General features: G+C 36.2%; 1 long non-coding RNA gene across 2 annotated transcripts; it reads right to left on the minus strand.

Moving 5' to 3' along the window:
• Window positions 1–20,709: 20,709 nt before the first annotated feature.
• Window positions 20,710–22,455, minus strand: LOC133794634 (uncharacterized). Of its 2 annotated transcripts, none has more exons than XR_009875283.1 (4): window positions 22,318–22,455; window positions 22,162–22,206; window positions 21,644–21,705; window positions 20,710–20,928 (listed from the first exon to the last, which is right to left on the minus strand). It is a non-coding gene; the product is annotated as an uncharacterized LOC133794634 (long non-coding RNA). The 2 variants fall into 2 exon arrangements; XR_009875282.1 differs by having other exon boundaries at window positions 22,162–22,215.
• Window positions 22,456–23,119: the final 664 nt, after the last annotated feature.

Here is a 23,119-nt window from a genome sequence, read left to right on the forward strand (position 1 = left end):
GTGAGCTGGGAGTTGAAGTTCGGACCGATCGACTATACTGTTGCTCAACCATAGGTAGTTCTTCAAAAGTGGTCTCCCAGTGGTGCGATGTGGGAGTAGAGTTTGATGTCGGGGGTCTGATCGACCGGCTAGGCCTGGACTGATTATCCCGGTGGGACTTATGAGTCTCGCCTTGCCTTTTTCCGACGTTAACGTCGGTTGTAAGAGGGGGTAGTCGGGCCAACACCTCCTTAATCTACTGGTTAGATTTCGCCAGCTGACTCCTCAGCTGAGCATTCTCCATTTCTAGCGCCGTGTAAAAATCTGGGTTTGGATTAGGTGGTCGGGGTGCCGAACTTCCAGTGTCATCTTGGCCTATTGGCTGCTTGCCTGGCTGCTGTTGAACTTCAGGGTTTTGATCATCGGAGATGGCGGCATGATGAGCCTCCTGCCCATCATGTTGGTCCGCCTTGTTACCGTGTCTTGAGTGAGTGACCACCATGGTTGGGTATTTGCGATAGCACCAATCTCACAAGCTCTCAATGAAAGCACCGACGCGGTTCTTCGCCAACAGGTAATTAATAGAATAAGAGAATGAGATTAGTGGTAAGTAATGAATCGTAACAGATGAATGATCTTGAAATAAAATGGTGATACGAATACTTTTTTAGGTGGTTCAAAGGTTAAAATCCTTCTACTCCACCAGCCAATATTATTGCTAGTTTTCTGGTATTCTTTACAGGGTATTTGTTTACACAATAGAATCCAACCCTTTGCAACTCCCAGGGTCTCCATATTTATAGGAGAGGGCACCTGGGGGTTGGCAAGTGGGGTCATCCCGTGACCTTCTTACCCATCATGTCACTTTTGTGACATTCATGATTAATTCCTAAAACCTTACAAATGAAGTGTGGTCTAATCAATAGGTAAGGGGGATAATGGGCCGCACGGCCCAACCCAGTCTTGGGTGCCTGAACACGCACGTTTATGCTGCGTGTCCGAGAATTCAGGGATATATCAGACACGTGATGTCTGATATATGCACGTTTACATTGCGTGGTTGACTTTATAAAGGGTTACAGCTTCCAACTCAAGCACGTGCCTCGAGTTGGATGTCTTCTTAGCCTGTGGTGTCTATACTTCTGACCTGACTCCTTAGTAACCTTAGTAAGCCTTTGGTTATCTCGAGCTAAAGAGGTGAGACCTGGTAACAGCAGCTCCGGGTACGTGGCATCCACGTGGTTGATATAATTATGCCATACCTCAGCTCGCTAATAGCCCGTGGAGAATTAGGGCGTACAACAATTATATAGAAAATGTACAACTGGTACATAAATTATGTTTAACTTTAGCTAGCAATATATTGTGTTAATGCTTCATCAAAAACCTTTTCAAATAATCTTTGTGACTTTATAACACTTTGAGGAATGTAATTATAAATTATATTTTGATCAATGAAAAAGTTCACTATAATACTAATAATTAGATATTCACTTCTATGACTGTGTAATGAATAATTGACATAAGTAATGAATCATTCGCTTCAAGAAATAACATTGAAAAGACCATACTTGCTTCTGGCAAGAAATATTTCATATATAATAACATGAATAATAATAATACTATAAATACTCTTAAAAATGAATTTTACTTTCTATCATTCTCTTCAGGGAATAATATTTAAATGTACAACAAAATTGATATACATGTTAACTTCTTTATTGTACAATAAACACACACTAAGTCAATATCAAAGGTAGTTACACCTGAATTAGTTTATTCTCTTCATATTTGTTTTTCAATCTTGTTTATCATTAGTTCATATTTTAATGTTTTGATGCAATTTTCTTAAAACTTTTGGGATGTGAAAAAATCAGTCACCAACTACATCAATCACAATACATTTCAATATTTTTTAATTGTGCTCATAAATTTCATATAATTGAGAAATATGTGAAATATTCACTTCAGGGAATTTTGCTAAAATATCACAACTCTTTAGCAATTATGTTTCTTTTATATATCTTAATGAATAATATCACTTTTGTATAATCTTCAGGATACATGGAAGACCTTATCTCAAAGATCTATATATTTTTTTTAATATGCCATCGACATGGAACTTTACAAATTCTAATGTAATCATTTGTAAATGACTATAAAATAAATACTATAGATAAATCAATATTAAATATGTGAGATAGTAAGAACACATACATATGAATATAATCATATTTACGATAACAAGACATTAAGCTATCTAATACTATAATAATAACAACTCACATATACATTTTTTATGATCAATATATATAGTATCGTAATCATATAAACATACCTTCGCAATAAAATATTTTTTACCTCAATAAACTATGATGACTAGAGGCTTGATAATGAATTTTGTTATCAGCACAAGATGGTGGTTGAGGATTGAATCATCCAGTTCAGATTCAACGAATGATTATGACTAGAGATTCGTGATAAGAATTTGAACCTACAAATAACGATACTTAGAGAGTCGTGTTGATAACGTATTATAAAACTATTAAGATCACAGAAATATAAAGCATAAAGAAAATAAATAGACAAAATAACAGAGAGATGTAAAGAGAGAGTAAACCTCTTGTATATCTTATTTAATGGGGGAAGGACCCCTATTTATACTGATAAATAAGCCATAAGAAAATCGGGTAGCTACTCTGAATACAATAAAAAATTAATGTTGATATTTTACTTTAGGTAACCTGGTGATTCTTCATTATTATGAATATCCGTATATATAATATTATAACAGTTGGTGATATTTTTCCAAATACAAAATTTTGGATTTTTCACAAAATATCTAAAGCAACATTTAATATCTTTTAGGTTTAAATAATTTTTAGTATTTCATAAATAGTAGAGTGAACTCTATTTTGAGATATACATTTTTTCTCTTAGAAAAACGTAGCATTATTTGAGTGAATTTTAGTGAGAATTCAAGAGAGATTTTGTGTTTTCAATTCCATTCTTTTTCATCCTATATATTAAATTACTTTATCAAATTCTTGTGCTTATTTTTAATTATGTATAACTAAGTTTTTATTTAGTTAAGAGTGATTTCAGAGCCTTAAATATCATTTTTTTTATTTACTAATAATTATTATTTTCTATTTCATTTATGTCCAATTTCTTATATTTTTCTATGCTTACTATTATGATTCTTGTTTTTATCTTATATACATGGCAACTAGATATGGTTTACCATGAATTTATTGCCATCTTAGAATTGCTATCACCTAATAGTCTAGGATTCTAAGTGTTTGGGGTGAATGAATCATGCTTGTTGAATTTGTTGTTTGGATCAATCTATCTCTATAGAAATCAATGCTTTCACTATATTGAATCTTTAGTGCTTTTTGTTAGGTTGTTTAGTTAAAAGAGTTAGTCAACAAAAATTTTCCTTTAATTAATTTGCGAAAGAGAGATTCAGATAAATAATATTTTTGTGTTATCTATGGCTGGTAAGTTGATAGGAAATTGGGAATAATATCATTAACGAATAATTAGATGTGTGTTTAGTGGTGGAGAATGAACTCTTGAATATGTTTGATTATTGAATTCTTCTTCTTTTGTTCTATTTATTGTTTTTATTTCATTCTAATTCCTAAATTCCCAAAACCCACCATTTTTTATTAATTTTTGTTTCATTGAGTAATAAATTGATTAACAGCCATCGGGGATTGACCCTTACAACTGGTATATTAATAATTTAATGACCAATAAGAAATAATATATTAAATTTGATACAATATACCACATACATTAGGTAGTTTCGCTATAATGGCACCAAGAAGAAATGTCTTGAGTAATACAATATTAAGGGTACTCAATTAGTTTACAACAATTTACAATTCATGAATTTGAGGAAGCAATGGTTTATCATCATAAAATTTAAATTCCATATATTGAGTGATGGAAAACTTTTAAGTACCTTCTTCTTCTGCTTTGTACTTGTTTTCAAGTGCTTTTCATATTTCCTTGGCTCCACTAGTGGTTGTGTAGAAATCATAGAGCCTATTCGATAGAGCATTGAGAATGTGACCCCTATAAATGAGTTCATCCTCTTCCCTTTTATTCATTTTTTGCGATAACTTTACTGATGTCATCTTTCTTAGGAGTAGGGATAGCTTCCAATTGCGGATCCAAAATATATGGAACTTTGAGGTTGGTGAGTACCCGATTCTTGTCTTGCCAACACACAAAGTTTCCCTATCAATGCGATCCAATCTAACCAAATCTTGATTCATGAGTTTGAGAGCCACCATGGATGTAGAACCTTCGTCCATTGTTGATGATGAGAGAAATCACAAGTGTAGGAGAATACATGTTTTGATTGTTGGGGGTAGTGTTTTAACTCAACAATGGGGCTCAAAAACAACTTAGAGCAATAGTACACAACCATGGAAACCATCAACACAAATAACACAAAGGCTTTTTGGTGATTTGAGGCTATAACTTTAGTTGTGTATGTTACAACTCACAACAATAAAAAATGTTATTCTAAACTCTAATGGGAGAAAATTACAAAGAACATAACACAAATAAACAAGTGGTAGAATTGACATTTGTTGTTGAAGAACCTTGTTACATAAAATCACAAGTCTATAATTTTATGTAAACCACAAAATGTAACCAAGGCTTGACACAAATGAAGATTCGTTGTCTGAAAATCACTATTCCTAGCCTCCTCCTTGAGATTGCTTGAAGCAACTATAATGGAATGATACTGAGAATCACAAGCCTTGAATCTTCATGCAAGTCAAGATTTCTTGATGAAGATCTTGGAGAAAACTAGTAATCTTGAAAACTAAAGAGAGAGAGAGAGGGTTTCTTTTAGAGAGAGAAAGATATGTGAGTGATCAATTCAACAATTAACTCAAATGATCCCTTTATATAGTATAGGGACCCTCACAACAATTGAGATTAGAGCATTTTAATTTGAATTTTGGAGCCAAAAACAAGTCACTGTACGATGCCATACGAACAGCCCAGGTGACGCGTCACCTACACCCAGGCGATGCTTCGCCTGAGTAGTCATTTCAAACACGAGTGACGAGTTGCCTCCTAGAGGCGACACAACTCCAATCCCTTTGACTTGGCACTCCAAATCTTGTCTCAAAACATCCCTAAATGCTCCCAAATGTTTTGGGTAATCTTATATACTCCAAAGAAACACTTTGGATCCAGAAAGATGATTTAAAAATGCATATACCGAAAGTGAACTCTAACATGTTAACTTTAGTGAAACCTTTATGGTTCTTGCACCTCTTCGTGCCTAAAAAATTTCACCATGTATTTAACAAATCATAACAAGGCTTGTACAAGATGAGAGTCTTGGTCTAAAACATTTATTCCAAACTACTATTAATTTGCTTGAGGTTTCTACAATGAACGAATAAGAAGTTGGATACAATAAGCCTATGAAATTCTCAATTCAAACAATCTTGATGAATTTATTGGAGAATATTTCGAGTCTTCGAGAGCTAGAGGGAGAGATAGAGTTAGAAGGAGTATTCAAATCCAAAAAAAAAAAACTCTAAAGAAAACCCTTAAATAGGTTAGGCACTGTCATTAGGTCCAAAAAATAGGATTGGACCATTTTAAATCACATTTTTGAGGCAAAACATGTAACTTATATGGAAGTAGCATGCGATGCGTCATATACTGTAGTTCTGCGAGTATGAGGCGATGCATCACCCTTAGAGTTGGTCAACTTGTCCAAATGTGACTTTAAAAACCTCTAAATGTTCACAAACTTCTGGTATGCATAGAAACCTCATTATATCATTTTAGATCCAAAAAGATAATTTTTAAATGCCTACAATAGAAAACTCAAATTTCACATCACCATTATGTGATATGTTGACGCGTTTTGCATTACTTTGTGAAAAACTCACTTAAGCTTATATTAAACCAATCATAACATGTACAATAATAAAAAATTAATTTTATTGCTCTTTAGGGGTGTCATTGAAAGTCTTCCACTTTGCCCCTCATGTGAGAGTTGTAGCCAAATACGTAGTATGTATATGGCAACAATGTCTCACATGTGGAGACCTTATGAATACTTCAATATTTTGAGTTTTTCAAATTAATTTGATTTATTTTTGCAATTTATATTTTATGTTATTTTTTTTTCCAACATTTGAAATTGATCACTTAGATAAAATTAGGATTTAATATATTTTATTTATTTAATTAATTTTAATACTCGTGAGATGATGCCAATTTCAATATCACTTTACTACTTATTTGATTTTTGCATTTACAAGCCTATTATTAAATTTTGGGATATTTGCAGAAATAATACCTATGTAGTTAGATTTGTTGTACTTAAATGCCTATGTAAAGCTTTTGGGGGCAATAATGCATACCGTTACGAATTTAGTGCAGTCGTTGGTCCTTGGTCATTAAGTCTGCCTGGGGGCCAATGTGGCAACACTTGATTGACCCATTTTTTCAACTTATTAAATATATTAAAAATCATTAAAAATATATTTTTTAAAATTCAACAATTAAATCAAATGACCCATTTATATAGTATAGGAACCCTCACAAGAATTTTAATTTGAATTTTGTAGCCAAAAACACTTCACTGTACGGTCTTGTACGGACCGCCCAGGCGTCGTGTCACCTGCACCCAGGCGATGCCTCGCCTAGAAGCAAGCGATGTGTCGCTTGAGTAGTCATTTCAATGATGAATGAAGATTGCCTTCTAAAGGTGACACAACATCCCTAAATGCTCCCAAAATTTTTGGGTACTCTTATATACTCCAAAGAAATACTTTGGACCTAGAAAGATGATTTATAAATGCATATAGCGAAAGTGAACTCTCACATGTTGGCTTTAGTGAAACTGTTATGGTTTTTGCACCTCTTCGTGCCTAACCAATTTCACCATGTATTTAACCAATCGTAACAAGGCTTGTAAAAGATGAGAGTCTTTGTCTAAAACCTTTATTCCAACCTACTATTCAGTGGCTTAAGGTTTCTACTTTGAACGAATAAGAAGTGGGATACAATAAGCATATGAAATTCTCAAGTCAAACAATCTTGATGAATTTCTTGTATAATATTGAGAGTCTTAGATAGCTAGAGAGAGAGAGAGAGAGAGAGAGAGAGAGAGAGAGAGAGAGAGAGAGAGAGAGAGAGAGAGAGAGAGAGAGAGTTAGAAGGAGTAATCAAATCCATGAAAAATCTAAAAAAAAAGACACTTGAATAGGTTAGGCACCATACTTAGGTCCAAAAAATAGGATTGGAACTTTTTAAATCATATTTTTGAGGAAAAATATGTAACTCATATGGAAGCAGCATGCGATGCGTTACTTGTTGTACTTCTACGAGTAGGAAGCGATGCATCGCCCTTAGAGTTGGTCAACCTTTCCAAATGTGACTTCAAACACCTTTAAATGTTCCCAAAATTCTCGCATGCATAGAAACCTCATTATATCACTTCAGATCAAAGAAGACAATTTTTAAATGCCTACAACAAAAAACTAAAATTTCACATCACCATTATGTGAAATGTTGACGTGTTTTGCACTACTTTGTGAAAAACTCACTTAACCTTATGTTTAACCAATCATAACAAGTACACTAATAAAAAATTAATCCTATAGCTCTTTAGGGGTGTAAAATTCTTCCACTTCACCCCTCTTGTGAGAGTTGTAGCCCAATACGTAGTATGTATATGGCAACAATGTCTCACTTGGGGAGACCTGATGAATACTTCAATATTTTGCATTATTTCAAATTAATTTAATTTATTTTTGCAATTTATATTTTATGTTATTTTTTTCCAACTTTTGAAATTGATCACTTAGATAAAATTGACCACAGACAACACCCTAACACCTACTGTCACATGGATTGTGTTGTCGACTCCGTACAAGCAGAAAAATAGATATACCACAACGTTGCCTGAGGTTGGAAAATGTGCAGCTACAACTCTGACAGTGTCAGAGGAATTTCCCCCAACAAAATAGTGGACTGACATTCCTCACAATTGGCCCACCAAGATACGCTAGAGCTCGCAACTCATTTACTACGAAAATGTTCATTTATCATGTAATAAATCCCCATTAAGGGAGAATAATTGAAATCAACTCCAATTAATGAGCTTAATTACCACTGTAGCCTATAAATAGGGCTAGGGTAAACATTTTAAAGGATCCCGAATCTTATTTTCTGAGTGAGCCTATGTGTTGCCTGAAACCGAAGTGAACTTGAGCTTTGCAAGTTCTTAACATCCTTATACAAGTGACTCATGGACTAGGATTGTTTCACAACCTTAAACACGTAAAATTGTGTGTTCTCTTCTTCTTTTCTTTAAGCATTAGATTAATTAGTTGTTAGCAAAAAAGCTAGTCAACAATCTATATATAGGGAAACACTCAAGTAAGGACATTTTGTTTTTGGCACGTGGAATTTTTTTTGGGAGAGAGTGAGATTACACCACCACAATAATAAGAATCTCCACACAATTATTCTTGACAGAGTTTAATAAAAGATTGAGATATAGAAATGCATACCCTAGCTTTAGAACAAAACTCCTGGATTATTTTACAAGCTTCAAACCCTAGTTAGAACACCACTTGAAACTTCTTCTTCTCTGATGAGAATCAAAACAAGGCTTATACACGATGAGTATTGCTGTCCACATTCTCTATTTCCTTGCCCTTATGGATGCTTAAGGCTTTCTCTAGTAGGAATGAGAATTGAGATTGAACAAGCCTTAAAATTCACAAAGACAAGCATTTTCTATAGTAGCTTTAGACAAGCACAAAGACGTCGCCTGCCTGCTGGGCATCACCAAAACCCTTGGGTTTTAGGTGATGCAACGCTTCCAAGGTGGCGAGACAATGCTACCAAAGCAGGTCAAAATTCTCAAAATTTACCTTAACCACCTCCAAATGCTCTCACACTTTTTGGGCATCCTTAGATACCTCAATGTATCACTTTGGACCAAAAAACACAATTTTTAAATGCCTACAATGAAAAGCCAAATTTCACATCTTCACTATGTGAAACCATTTAGTGTTTTACACATAGCATGTGTAAGAACACTTAGACTATGTATTTTAACCAATCCTAACATTCCCCCACTTAGTTCAATACAAACTTGTTATTCTAGGTGAAAATAGCAGTAGTTCCTAAAATAAAGTGTTTTTTGACTTGAACTTTACCTTAGTGAAAATACCACAGAGTCTTATCGAAATTATTGGTTGCTTTAAATGTTGAACAAAGTATTCCTAATGATAAAATTAGTGATACCTTACAGACCTCCATTTGATCATTAATTTTCCCACTTTTCTTGTTTAGCACATATATGACCATGTGCTCATCATTTCATGAACTTTTCGAGGAGAAACTCTAACTCCCATGAGAGGTGGCACCACCTCTAAGTTCACAGAGGTGAATTGCTTCTAGAATCTTTGCTACCGTCATAGATGTTTGTTCCACTCAACTGAACTTCATTAAAAAAAAACCCTTGGTTTAACCCCTCACTCAATAGCAACCAACACTAACCTTCTTGGATGGAACTCACAATAGTTTTAGTGTTGAAACCATCCAATTATCACGGACTTGTTCTTACCCATTTAAAAGTTTCCCTTGATATTAACAAGGTTGGAGTTGGTTTGTCATCATTGGTGAAACTCTTATTCTAGAAGTTTCAGTCCCATCTCTTTTGAAGTGTAACTTAATAACCTTATCTCAAGAGGTTTTGTAAATTGATCCACTATGTCCTCACTTGTCTTGACATATGAGATTGATATGATTCAATCTTGAATCAATTGTCTCACATATTCATGTCTTAGATTTATTTTTCTAGACTTATCATTGTTCACACAATTATATGCTCTAGCAAGAGTAGTTTGACTATCACAATGTATAGACATTATCGATACCATATTCTTGGTAAAAGGGATATCCCACATAACATCCCTAAGCCACTTACCCTCATTGTCGATTGCTGCTAGAGCTATTAACCCCGCTTCCATGATTGAGAGTGATATACAAGTTTGGTTCTTGGAACCCCAAGAGATAGCATGTAACGCCCTGGTTACCCCAGAACAGTTACGGTGAACCGGAAATTTGACTCGCTACCCGAGTCCTTTGGTTAAAAACGTGCTCTAAGTGTTATTAACAGGCTAAGGTGGAAAACCAATAAAAAGGTAAGGATATATTTTATTAAATACATAAAACTGTTCATGGGCCCACAAAAATATTTACAAGTTATTTACAACTTAAAATGGTCATTACTGTTTCAAATTTACAAACCCGCTGACCTAAGCGGCAAAAATAGGGTAAACCCCCTAGTTCATCTGAGAACTCCTTGGTCGTGGTGGTCAAGCGGCTGCATATGTACACATCACCTCCTAAGCTCTCCACTCAAGGCTGGGTGAGCTTTTGTTTCCCTTTACCTGCACCACATAGCACCCATGAGCCAAGGCCTAGCAAAAAAACGCGATATAGCATGATATAATATCAACAATGATCATAATAATCATTCAGGACTATCAGTCCAAAACAAGTAAGTGACAGAGGAAAATTCACTAAAGTGGGTACAACTCCCTTTAACCATGTGACGATAGGGTCACCAGGGCTTAACAGATAAGTGAACCTTTCACTAGCTTATATAGGATAGGTGCATGGTGACTAGCACCAACATAACCTTCCTCATGACCATAGAGTCATAACCCTGGAACGTCGTTCCTTAGCCATGTGACAAACAGTCACCTAGGCCTTAGGCCCTTGCTCTGAGTAACTAGCTTAGACTAGTCAAGCGCTTATAAGATTCATCGACCTTAGGGTCGGTCCAGCATTAATGCCTTAGGGTCATTCAACGCTGATATCGATTAGATCTAATCTTCATTCGGCCCTGCGTTCAAGACGCTTATGCCGTTTCTGACTCTTAGGTCAGTGTCCCTGACTAGTCAGTGCCATATATAAGTAAACAATATTCGCTAGCATTTAATATGAAATAAATGTCCACAATTATCAACCAACATGCCTTAGCAACACTCATGCATGTCATATACACAGGGTGCAGTTTTCTTACCTCAGGTTCGAGCGAGAAATATTATAAGAACGACTCCTGAGAACGATCAACCTTTTGGTTCCTTAGCGGTTACCTAATCACAACCAATTATAACCTCCATTAATGAAAATCAACATTGAAAGGGTCTTAACCTAAGCACCACTCTCGGGACCTCGAAACATGCCCACACGGTGAGTAGATTCGATCCCGGGCCTTAAGGATTGAAACCCTAAGCCAAAAACCCTTAAAAACACTCAAAACGGGACTTTGAAGGAATAGAGTAGTGCTACAGTGCTACTCCCTAGCGCCCCAGCGCTATTCTCAGAACCCCCAACACGCCTAAATGCCTCCTGTGTAGCGTTGTAGCGCCCTAGGGTGGGCGCTGTAGCGCTACCTCCAGACCAGATACCCCCTGAAACCTCCTTCTTCAACCCCTTCATATATAACTTGATTCCAATGCTTCCAAATCCCATTTTTGGTGCCAAATGAACCCAAAAACCATCCTAACATACCCCAAACATCACAACCATAAGAACCCTAGCCAAAACTCCCAACAAAACCAAGTATTCAACCTAGAAATCTCAACTGCAAAACAGAACTAAAACAGGGCAAACCAGGGAATTCAATGGCTAGAAACTTACCCAAAGCTCAGCTTATGATGCTCTTCAATGGAGGAACACTCTCCCAAACTCCCAAGGCTTACTTCCCAAGCTTGAATCCTCAAGAATAGCTCAAAAATCTCAAAGAAAACTAAAGGAATGAAGGTACGGGAAAGCTTCAAGAACTTACTCAATTTTTCCTCTTCTTTCACAGCCTAAAATGGTTTATATCTATCCTAGGGGTGAAAAGACCAAAATACCCCTAGGTCAAGTAAGGATTTCTAAAGGCTCCCAAGGGCAAAATTGACATTTTCCACCTATCTTGGTAATCATAATTAACGCTCTCCAATTCCCGCTATTCTCAATATTCCCAAACACCAATAATTTATATCCCGTTACCCTTTAATTCCCGGAAACGTTCTAATCATTAAAATCACCCCGAGACTCACCCCGAGCCCCGAACTTAAACCTGTTATGACTAGACCGTTAATCAATAATCCAAGATCGTCTCATGCCGAATAGCTCGAACAAACCCACATTATAATGTGGTCTCAACAATATATCACTGACATGCATACAGATATACAATTATACCCTCAACGGGCCTAATTACCATCACACCCCTGTAATAAGAATGTGGACCCACATGCATGCATTTAACATCATATTATAATATAATTCACATATACATGCATTTATCAACTAATGGCATAATTAAGCAAGTATGGCCCTCCCGGCCTACTAATCCCGCCATTAAATCACATCGGTGAATTCGGGGCATTACATAGCACATCCTCTAAGAGTAAACACCCAATCGATGGTCGAGAGATTGTCTCCCACTCCCGATATCCAACTAGAGTTGGAATATCCTTCGAGTATCCTAGGAAAATTTGAGTAGTGAAGGCAATATTCCTTAGTACACTTACCCTTTGTTTGGTAGAAGAGAAAAGAGGAAGGAAAGAAAAGTTTGGAATGAAAAATGGATGTGTTGATGGTAATAACTCGTCAACGAATCAAAGTCGAAAAACTCAAAGGATACAATAAGAAATTATAAACTTATATGTACTTAGACAAAACTTAAAAGAACTTAGAGTAGGATTCTAGAACAACAATCAAAGAGAACTTGTATATTGCTCTTAGGAAAGTCTGATTTTACAAGAATTTTTCAACCTCCCTTCCTTGGAGAAGTGGGGTTCCTTTTATACGGGAAGACTGCTAGCTCTTACTACATGGTGATCCCAAGGGGACAAAAGAGAGTAGCTGTAGGCTGCAGGTGATCATGGTGCAGGTGGTAGTGGCGTTGGATGAGTGGTGGTCGGATCTAGTACACGTTAGAGACCTGCAGGTAATGTTCCTGGCCTTGTACTATGTCATACCACCACCACTTTTCTTGTACGAATGTCAGGAGTGTGGTAGTGGAGGCCTCGACATGTACCATCCTTGTACTGCCACTATCTGTCTGGGATAGATGTTGTACACGTACCCGGGTTCTTTGTGTCCTGCGTGCCCCTTCCGTACCTGTACATGCACTCCATGCTTAATAAATGCTATCACTTTTGCTAGTCATGCTTGTGCTTCGAACTTCTCTGTATTCGGCTAAGTATGGGTGCTTATGACACCAACAATGAAAACTCAAATTTCACATTTTCACTATATGTTAAAACATTTAGTGTTTTACACATAGCTTGTGTAAGAACACTTGTAGTTGTAGTTGACAGTGTACATTGTAGTAGTAGCAGACATTCCCCCAGTTATCGACAAATTCTGAATAATTTATGTTGCAAAAATTAGGGTTCAAACAGTCAATTGTACATGTCCCTATTTTTTTATACGCGTATAAAATAGACTAATTGAACCCTGATTTCGATGTCGTAAATTATTCAGAATTTCCCTAAAAATTGGCTGGATCCGTAGTATAACTACCATGTACGCTGTCATAGATTAAAAATTGATTATAATTTTGATAGATGTCAAAAATAGAAAACACTCCAACTGATAAGGGCAAAACTAACGCACCTATTTAAGAAACTCCCAATATATAATTAGTTAGTAAATATTGATGATAAAACACTACATACAATTAATTAAGGTCATGCAACTCTTAATTAAATATAGGATATTTAAATATTGCCAAATAATAAATTTAGTTACTAGAGTTGACATCTAACATCTTGGCATTAATGATTTCGTGGGATGTCCCCAAAGGGACTTTGAATTTACATTTACAAAATCATTGAGGAAAGTAGTAAGCATGAATATCGGTCTATTTTCTTATAGATAAACATGGCCCGCCACCATTACAAAGTGATCTTATCCCACTCCCAGTAATAGTACTGCTGTTTTCTCAGCTGTACCCACCTATATGTGTGACGAATATATCCATGTATGAGGATATATGAGATCATTATCACATGACAAAAGGTACACTACATATGGAGTATGCTAACGATAATACCATAGTGCCACCTCTAAGCATTAAAATTATTTTTGCTTTAATGTTTGTTTCTTGGACTAAATATATTTCAACAGTTTTGTCTTTATTATTAAATTCTAATCCATCATGGTACAACAAAGAAAACTTTAATTTAGATTTTCAGTTAACGTAAGTCACATAATTTTTTTTAAATAAGCCATATTATTATGAGCTACAAATTTAAATTATTTGCTACTTTTGAATGAATCATATTTTATAATTTAGTCGAATATTTAAATAATAATATTGGTTTTTGTTTATGGATTATTTTAATATCTTAAAACTTATTATTATTTTTTTATTTATAATTCCACTCAATGGTTTTGAAATAATTTCATTTGAATGAATATATGTTAAAGTTAGATTTATTTTCATGTAATTATACTACAAAAAATAATGAGAAATTTGATGCACTAATAAAACTTTGTTATACTCTTCCAAAAATTTCGAAAACTTTCACATTATAACACTACAAAAATTAGTGGTTCTACCCACAACATGGTGGTCAGTAAAAGCCATGATGTTGTCAGTAGTATTCTTTACCGATGACGAGTTATCGACATACGTGGTCAGTAGAGCTTATACCGAAGCCTCTTAGGTTGTCGACAAAAACTCTATCAAATCCTTTGCCTAGCGGCTCTATGCCCACCATAGTGTTGTCGGCAAAACCTTTACCGATAACTTTTTTTTAATATCCATATTAATATAAAATAATTATTTTATTCATGTATAATAAAAATTTGTTTTATCTCCACATTAATAATAATAATATAATAAAAATTATACTAAAACACTTTTATTTAATGCATAAAGGTAAACACATGCGAGTTTTTGAGTTTAAAGTCGTACATTTTTATGAAAATTAAAATAGTATAATTTGTGAAAATAAAACATACAAGTAAGTTACTAAATACAAACATACCAAATTTTTAATATTTAAAAATATTTGTTAGAAAAACTGAAGAAAGTTGATGGGAAAATAGTTGCTAATCATTCATGGCACATAATGTATGTTATGTTGTGCGTCCTAGGTGTATATATATATATATTATAGAAAATAGAGAGTTTTAGGGTATATATATATATTATAGAAAATAGAGAGTTTTAGGGTATATATATATATTATAGAAAATAGAGAGTTTTAGGATGAGGTAGTACTCGATAGAATAATATTTTTGTGTTTGGAATAATTTTACCCCACATAGCATAACATAACAGAGCCGCATATCAATTATGATGATGATGATGATCAATTAGCAGCAGCTTTAATATATATATCTTTTTAACGCACGAGTCAGACAACCCATGTGATGTATAACCGACCCCCACATGTACAAATTCTAATCTCAATCATTATCACTTGAAAACAATACTCAATATCACACCATCCATTGAGCTGCCATCTCTCTAAACAATTAATTGGTTATTCATAATCACATTATTTGGATCAATCATCTTTCTTCCTTTTAAGACAGATCAAAACAAAGATTCCCATTTCGTAGAGGCTTCCATGTTGTATTATTAGTATTACTTTTGTTTCTTCATAAAAATGACTTGGCTGCCATTTTCAAATATATACGGATACTTTGTAACCTTAATGCTGCTTCTGCTTGGCCGAGGCCATGTCCTATTTCTGTCGTGGCTTTCATTGGGTCACCAATACTCATAAAGTAAAAAAAAAAAAAAAAATTTCAAAAAAATTATTTTCTTTGATGTCATTTTTATCAAGTTTACTATGTTGCTTTTTTATTTTCAAAAACATAATTTTATTTTAAAAAAAATATGCACGGTCATCATACATATTTTTTTCTTTCAATTTGATAGGTTGGTTGTCAAAACTTGATGATTATGAAAAACAAATATAGTATCCTAGAAAATAGTTATTGTCAATTTTCCATGAAATAGCTTTGGAATACAAAAAATCCATGAAATAGTTGATGTTTTTATCAATATTTTAATGTTTTTTTGTTGGGTTTACATTTTTTTAGACTCCGTATTTTGTCTTATTATTTGTTTGGACCCTGTATTTTGACAAATTACTTTCTGGATATTGTGTTTTGTAAAATGGCTCAAATAGACCCTTAAACACAATGGAAGGTCAGTGAACATCATGTTCAAGTCAGCCTTCAAGAGGATTGGGTTGACTACCAATGACCTATCCCCATGCTCCTCTACTTTTTAAGGGTTCTCAGGGGAATGTCTCATTCCAATGGAACAGATAAAGCTGCCAATGATACTTGGAGAAGCGCCTCGTCATGTCTTCAACTACTGCATGTTTGTGGTCGTAGACTGCTTCTCTGCATACAACTCCATCTTGGGATGTCCAACCTTGGTGGAGTTTGGAGCAGTCACCTCTATACGCCACTTGTGCATGAAGTTTGCCACCGAAGCGGGAATAGGCACTGTTTGCGGAGACCAGAAAGATGACCATGGGTGCTATAATGTGTTGCTTAAGCATCTAGTTATGGTTGTTGAGGCGGTAGCCCTCGAGCAGCCTCCTCCTGAGGAAATGGAGGTCTAGGTTGTTTAAGAAGAAAGGGAATCCAATGAATTGAACCCCAGGGTTTGAGAAGAAAGGGCTATTGAGCCCATGGAAGAAGCGGAGGAGGTCATCCTTGACGCCTCCTATCCTGAGAGAAAAACTAAGGTTGGGAAGAACTTCAAGGTGGAGGTCCGACAAGATCTGGTGAGCTTTCTCAAGGAAAACCAGGACGTCTTTGTCTGGTTCCACTATTAAATGACGGGCATTAACTCGAATATCATATGTCATGCCTTGAATATCGACTCAAATGTTTCCCTAGTGCAACAAAAGCAGAGGAAAATTGGTCCGACACAGGTGGAGGCCTTAAAGGAAGAAGTCGACAAGCTTCTCGCACATGGCTTCATCCAAGAAGCTAAGTACCCGAAGTAGTTTTCAAACCTAGTCCTGGTGCCTAAGACAAATGGTACCTGGAGGACGTGTATAGACTTCTCCGACCTTAACAAGGCCTGCCCAAATGATTGCTTTCCTTTGCTGAAGATTGATCAGATGCTCGACGCCACCTCTTGGTATGAACTCTTATCCTTCATGGACGCATACTAGAGGTACAATAAAAAATTTGCGCGTGTCGCAGAACATGAACACACCGGCTTTCAAACAGAGCAAGACATCTATTGCTACAATGTGATGCCTTTCAGTCTCAAGAATATTGGTGCCACGTATTAGAATTAGTAAATCGGATGTTCAAAAACTAGCTTGGTCAAAACATGGAGGATTATGTAGACGACATGCTGGTAAAGTCAAGAACAACCCTTGACCATGTGAAAGATTTGGCAGAATTCTCAGTCCTCCGTAGGTTCAAGATGAAGTTAAATCCCTAGAAATGCTTTTTTGGAGTGGCCTCCAGGAAGTTCTTGGAATTCATTGTCAGCGCTCGATGAATAGAAGCTAATCCCAAGAAGATAAGGGCCCTAATAGAGATGCCATCCCTCAGGAAGCATAAGAATGTGCAGAGCCTAATTGGTCGGATTGTAACTCTGAGCAGCTTTGTCTCGAAGGCAACTGACAAGTGCATTCCCTTCTTCAACACCCTCCAACAAGGTGAGAAATTTGAGTGGACGCACAAGTGCGAACAAGAATTCCAGCAGCTGAAGGCCCACATGAAGAGCCCTCAAATTTTGTCAAAGCCTGTAGATGGAGAACCCCTCCTCCTCTACATGGTTGTCTCTGAGAACGCCATAAGTGTTGCCATAGTCTTCGAGGAAGGTCGTGTTCAGTATCTTGTTTACTACATGAGCAAACTATTCCTTAGAGAGGAGTCTAGGTATCTGCTCATGAAAAATTTGAAATTTTGCCTGATGATAGCTTCTTGAAAGCTACAACCTTACTTCTAGACACATCCAATTAGCGTCCTCACCAACCAACCCTTAAGGCAAGTCCTCTAGAAGTCGGCGTCCTCCGGGAGACTCCTGAAGTGGGCGGTCGAACTGAGTCAGTTCAACATTACTTACCACTTGAGTACTACAATAAAGGGACAAGCACTAGCAGATTTTATTGCTAAGTGCACAAGAACACATGAGCAACCCAGGGAGGCCAAGGGGGTCGAGCCCACATGGAAGTTGTTTGTAGAAGGGTCTTCAAACGAGAATGGAGTCGGAGTATACCTTATCTTGGTATCCTTCGAAGGGCACAAGGTTCACAGTGCTTTGAGATTTGGGTTTGACGCCTTAAACAACGAAGCCGTGTACAAAGAACTCATTTTCGAACTCTGAGTTGCCATAGAACTCAAAGTTAAAGGCCTCAAAATTTTCAGCAATTCTCAACTCATAGTGAACCAGGTCCTCGCAGAGTATCAGGCCCAGGGGACAAAGATGGCCGATTATTTGGCCATGACCCAGGAAAGGTTGCACAACTAAAGTTCACCATCTAACAAGTGCCAATGGAAAAAAATTTAAATGCTAATGCCCTGACCAAGCTTGCTACCTCTAAGGATGCCGAGTTGATCAATATGGTCCTGATAGACTACTTGGCCTCCTCGAGCATCTCAGCTCCCGAGGAGGTGGAAGTGGTCTAGCCCCAAAATGAATGGATGGAACAAATAGTTCAATATCTTGTCTTTGGAGAGTTACTGCAGGATAAGAAAGCAGCTCAGAAGCTGCTTTACCAAGCGCCTCGGTACGTAATCATGGACAATATGTTATATAGGAGAGGATATTCATTACCACTACTTTGGTGTGTGTCCAAGCAGGAAGCCAACCTCATCCTCCAAGAAGTGAATGAGGGCTTCAGCGGGGAACACATTGCGGGGGGGGGGGGGGGGGGGGTGGCAGAGCCTCGCCAAGAAAATTCAGAAACAAGGTTACTTCTAGCCTACAATGAATGGTGATGTAATGGACTATGTCAAGAAATGCAACAAGTGCCAACACTACACCAAAATGTCCTAAGCTCCTCCAAATGAGCTCACACAGATGACAAGTCCTTGGTCCTTTGCAGTTTGGGGAATTGACCTAATCGGTTTCTTCCCCATGGGAAAGGGATGAGTAAAGTATAGTATTGTGGCAGTTGAATACTTTACGAAGTGGTTTGAGGCTGAACCTCTAGCTACAATCACCTCCAAGAAGGTGCTAGACTTCAAAATCAAGAACATCATTTGTTGTTACGGCTCCTGAGGAAGATAGACTCCGACAACGGCCAGCAGTTCGACAGCCAATTGTTCATGGACTTTTGTCAAAGGCATGGAGTTATGAAGATTTTCTCCTCCGTAGCTCATCCACATGCAAATGGGCAAATGGAAGGGGTCAAGAAGATGTTTAAGGCCACTTTGAAGAAAAGGCTAGAACAAGCGAAATGCACTTGGCCTCAAGAGCAGCCTAAGGCATTGTGGAGTTATTACACCACAGCTAGGACCTCTACTGGCCATTTTCCCTTCTCCATGGCCTACGAGTATGAAGCCATGCTCCAAGTTGAGGTAGAAATTATGGCCATAATAGGGAAGGCCCATACCAAGTCGAGAGTATCGTGTGTTCTGGGACATACAAACTAGCTCGACTGAATGGAGAGTTAGTACCCACGCCTGGAATGCCGAGCACCTCCACCGGTATTACTAGTAATACGGGCAATGTATTTTATAAATTCTTAATCATTTTATAGCCTCCGAGCATAAATAATGGAAATCATGTGTACAAAACACAACAGATGAAATTAAGAGAATTTTCTTGTATTTTTTTAATCTTAGTTTTAATTTTAACTTTTACAACCTAGGGAGTACCTGCTCACTACTTTGGACAAGTGAACGCAGACTAGTCTCCGATCACTTGGGGGCATAGCTGGGTCAACTCGCAGGGTAACCGTTCGTGGAGCACGACCTAGGAAACTAAGCTTGTCGTGAGTGGAGTAAGACTAATGTTGAAGCTTGCAAAAATGGGCTAACCTAGGGAACTAAAATAAACCTAGCATTATAAAAATCTAAATAACCTATGGGTGAACTTGAGTTATGTCTCGAGGCTCTAGAGCCCGAGGACTAGTAACGAGTTGCCGATTTTTTAAAAATGGTAAAAGACCCGGAGTGACCTATACTGGGGGAAAAATTATAATCATGACTAACAAAATAGTCACAATGTAACCTCCCAAGGACTATGTGCCCGTGGAGTAGCACTGAGTTTTCAAACCCTAAGCTAATTTAGCCTCCTAAGCCTCGAGGACGTAAGGACACATCAAGTGATCACACTTGATAACATACTAATGTTACTTCCGAGGACTACGAGCTCGTGAAGCAACACTAAGTGCTTAAACCATCAAAGTACTAGCAAGATCGACAAGACCTGAGTCACAAAGACTCGAACTACAAGTCCCAAGTTGCCTTAACTAAGGCCCACGTAGGGTGGACAAATTAAGGTTAAATAATATAATATTTCTCGTGATGATAAATTACGTTAAGTTGATAATAGAACCTTATGAATTTTAAGACCAATTCACACAATTATTAATGTAACACCCTCACTTATTTTAGTTAAAACTATATTTGGGGTGTTACGTTTTAAAACTATATCATAATTACTTTCAGAGGAAGTCTGGATTTTTTTTTTGAAAACTTATTTCACATTATTTACATTAAACATAAAGTGTGTCTCAAACATATTATACATAAGTATTAAATAACTCCATTTATTTTCATAACATAATTCCACACTTTATTACAAACATACACACTGATAAACTGAAATAACCCACAAAAGGTCGATATCTTCATATGTACAAATCAGGGTCAGGACCATGCTTCAGTTCTCCTTTGTCACTCACTCATTTCTGTCTCTACCTGCAACACAAGACAACTGTGAGCCTAAAGCTCAGTAAGCAAAGTAATGCATGCAAAGCTAATGATTACCCAATGTCAATGGATATACACAACTTCTTTTTAAACTTTGGGCCCCTTAATATTGTGCATACTTTTTGATTAGGCCAATGCCTGCAGGGCTTGTTACACATATAATATAAAATCCCATGGGTTCTCCTTCGGCTAGCCTTCACAACAGCAGGGCGCAATAAAAAACTTATTCCATCGTTGCCCCATCAGGCTCAAGAGTTAAGACGGCCACACACTATGATGTCAATACATATAACAATAACTCATATGGAAGAGAAATAAAAATGGGAACATGGCAAACAATATAATTGGTTCACTGAAACCTAGCCCACATTATTGGGCTGCCACTATGAGCCTAACTATAGGCCTCCATTTACACTTACTTACATTCTCATTTGCCTTTTCAAAACAGTGGCACTTAACTTAAACTTCTTATTACAACTTACTTTTATGTTGCATAAAACTTGCCAAGGCATCACATAATTAATCATCATAATATCATGCATGGTCTTATATCATACAATAATTCACCATATCACTATTATGCCATGCATATAAATTTATGATGAAGTGTCAATGTATATATCACTTACTCACAACATATTCATATAATGTATACTTTCACATAACATGTAATTCTTGTGTTGCAGTTGAGTACTTTACTTACCTTCTGTCCAAAATATATTTCACCGTGTAACAAGTGGTGTCTTAGGTGTTGATGTGCTTATCCTGACAGTGGCATGAATTTCACATCACAATGATGGCAATAAGACATTAAACTATCATTTAAAAATATCCATAAAACATCATATCCAAATCATGCCTAAAATGTCTTAAACCACTTAGATCGAGCGTTAGATTTATCTTAGACACTTGGAGAAATTTTGACAGAGCTTCCTCTTAATTTTAGCTATCTCCAAATATCAAAATCAATCAGTAATCAACATCAAATAACCTTCCATAACCATATATCTTAAATACCAACATAATTCATCACGAAGTTATCATATACCGATTTTGATAAAATTCTAATTTCCAAGCTCATCCCCCAAATTAAATGAGTCTCCATGTCTATTCAAATATTTATAAATATATCAACCCTCTTATAAACTCAATCAAATAACCAAAAATCATTTTGTACTCCAAGAACCACAAAAACCTCATAAAACACAAAATTTCACTTACCGAGCAACTTTTCAGCGAAAACAATCTCTTCTAGCTTTTTTAAACCTAAAACCACTTGGAAACCACCAATAAATATCTTAAAAAGGATAAAACACCATATATAAGCTCTCAGAAAAAATAAAAAAAGTTGTTTAATTTCCAAGTACAAGAACTTACCATAAAAAGCCCAAAACTAAGCTTAATCCACTTCTTTGGCTTTGATTTAACTTGGATCTCCTTAGAATCTCTTCAAGCTAGCCAAGAAATGTTTTTGGTTTTATTTTCTCTCTATTTTCAGAATCTTTGGTCGTGAAAAGTGATAAGGTTGATGACAATCCTTTATTTTCAATGATTTGGCCTTATTGTATCAAAATGTGACACCTTTCACCTTATCATTTCACTTTTTGACTTATGAAAACCTTATCACTTCAATAATTTCGACTTAATTATCTGCTAGGCCTATTATCCTTATGTGTGAAACACTCACACCAAACCTTAGGTCCATATGAGTTCATACCCAATAGTTATGCTTACTCGATTGAGCGTAGCGCACTTATGCTAAGCTCATTTTGACTTTGCGTCAACACCACTGATTATGTATACCTCCCATCAAAACTTGATCTAATGGTTCTAAAACCATTTTTAATTAATCAATGAGACCTTAATCATACCTAAATTATTTGTGGTATATCCACTAATACTCAATTTTGCACCAAAATACTAGTAATCGACATTGTACTATTTTCACCGCTTAACATCTTTTGCCTTCTATATCTCACTTTTCTCACTTGATTCCACGCCTTGTCCATATTTTTCATCCTTTCTTATATCTTGAGTACATCAAACACCCGTAAAAGACAACTCAAATGCCACAAGGTTAATAATATTGAACATACACATAGTCATCATATACACAACTTTTATACTTATACATAAAAACACTTATATGAATATGCATATGCTCAAATTATACATACCA

This window comes from Humulus lupulus, chromosome 8 (genome assembly GCF_963169125.1).
Source record: "Humulus lupulus chromosome 8, drHumLupu1.1, whole genome shotgun sequence".
Classification (NCBI taxonomy): domain Eukaryota; kingdom Viridiplantae; phylum Streptophyta; class Magnoliopsida; order Rosales; family Cannabaceae; genus Humulus; species Humulus lupulus.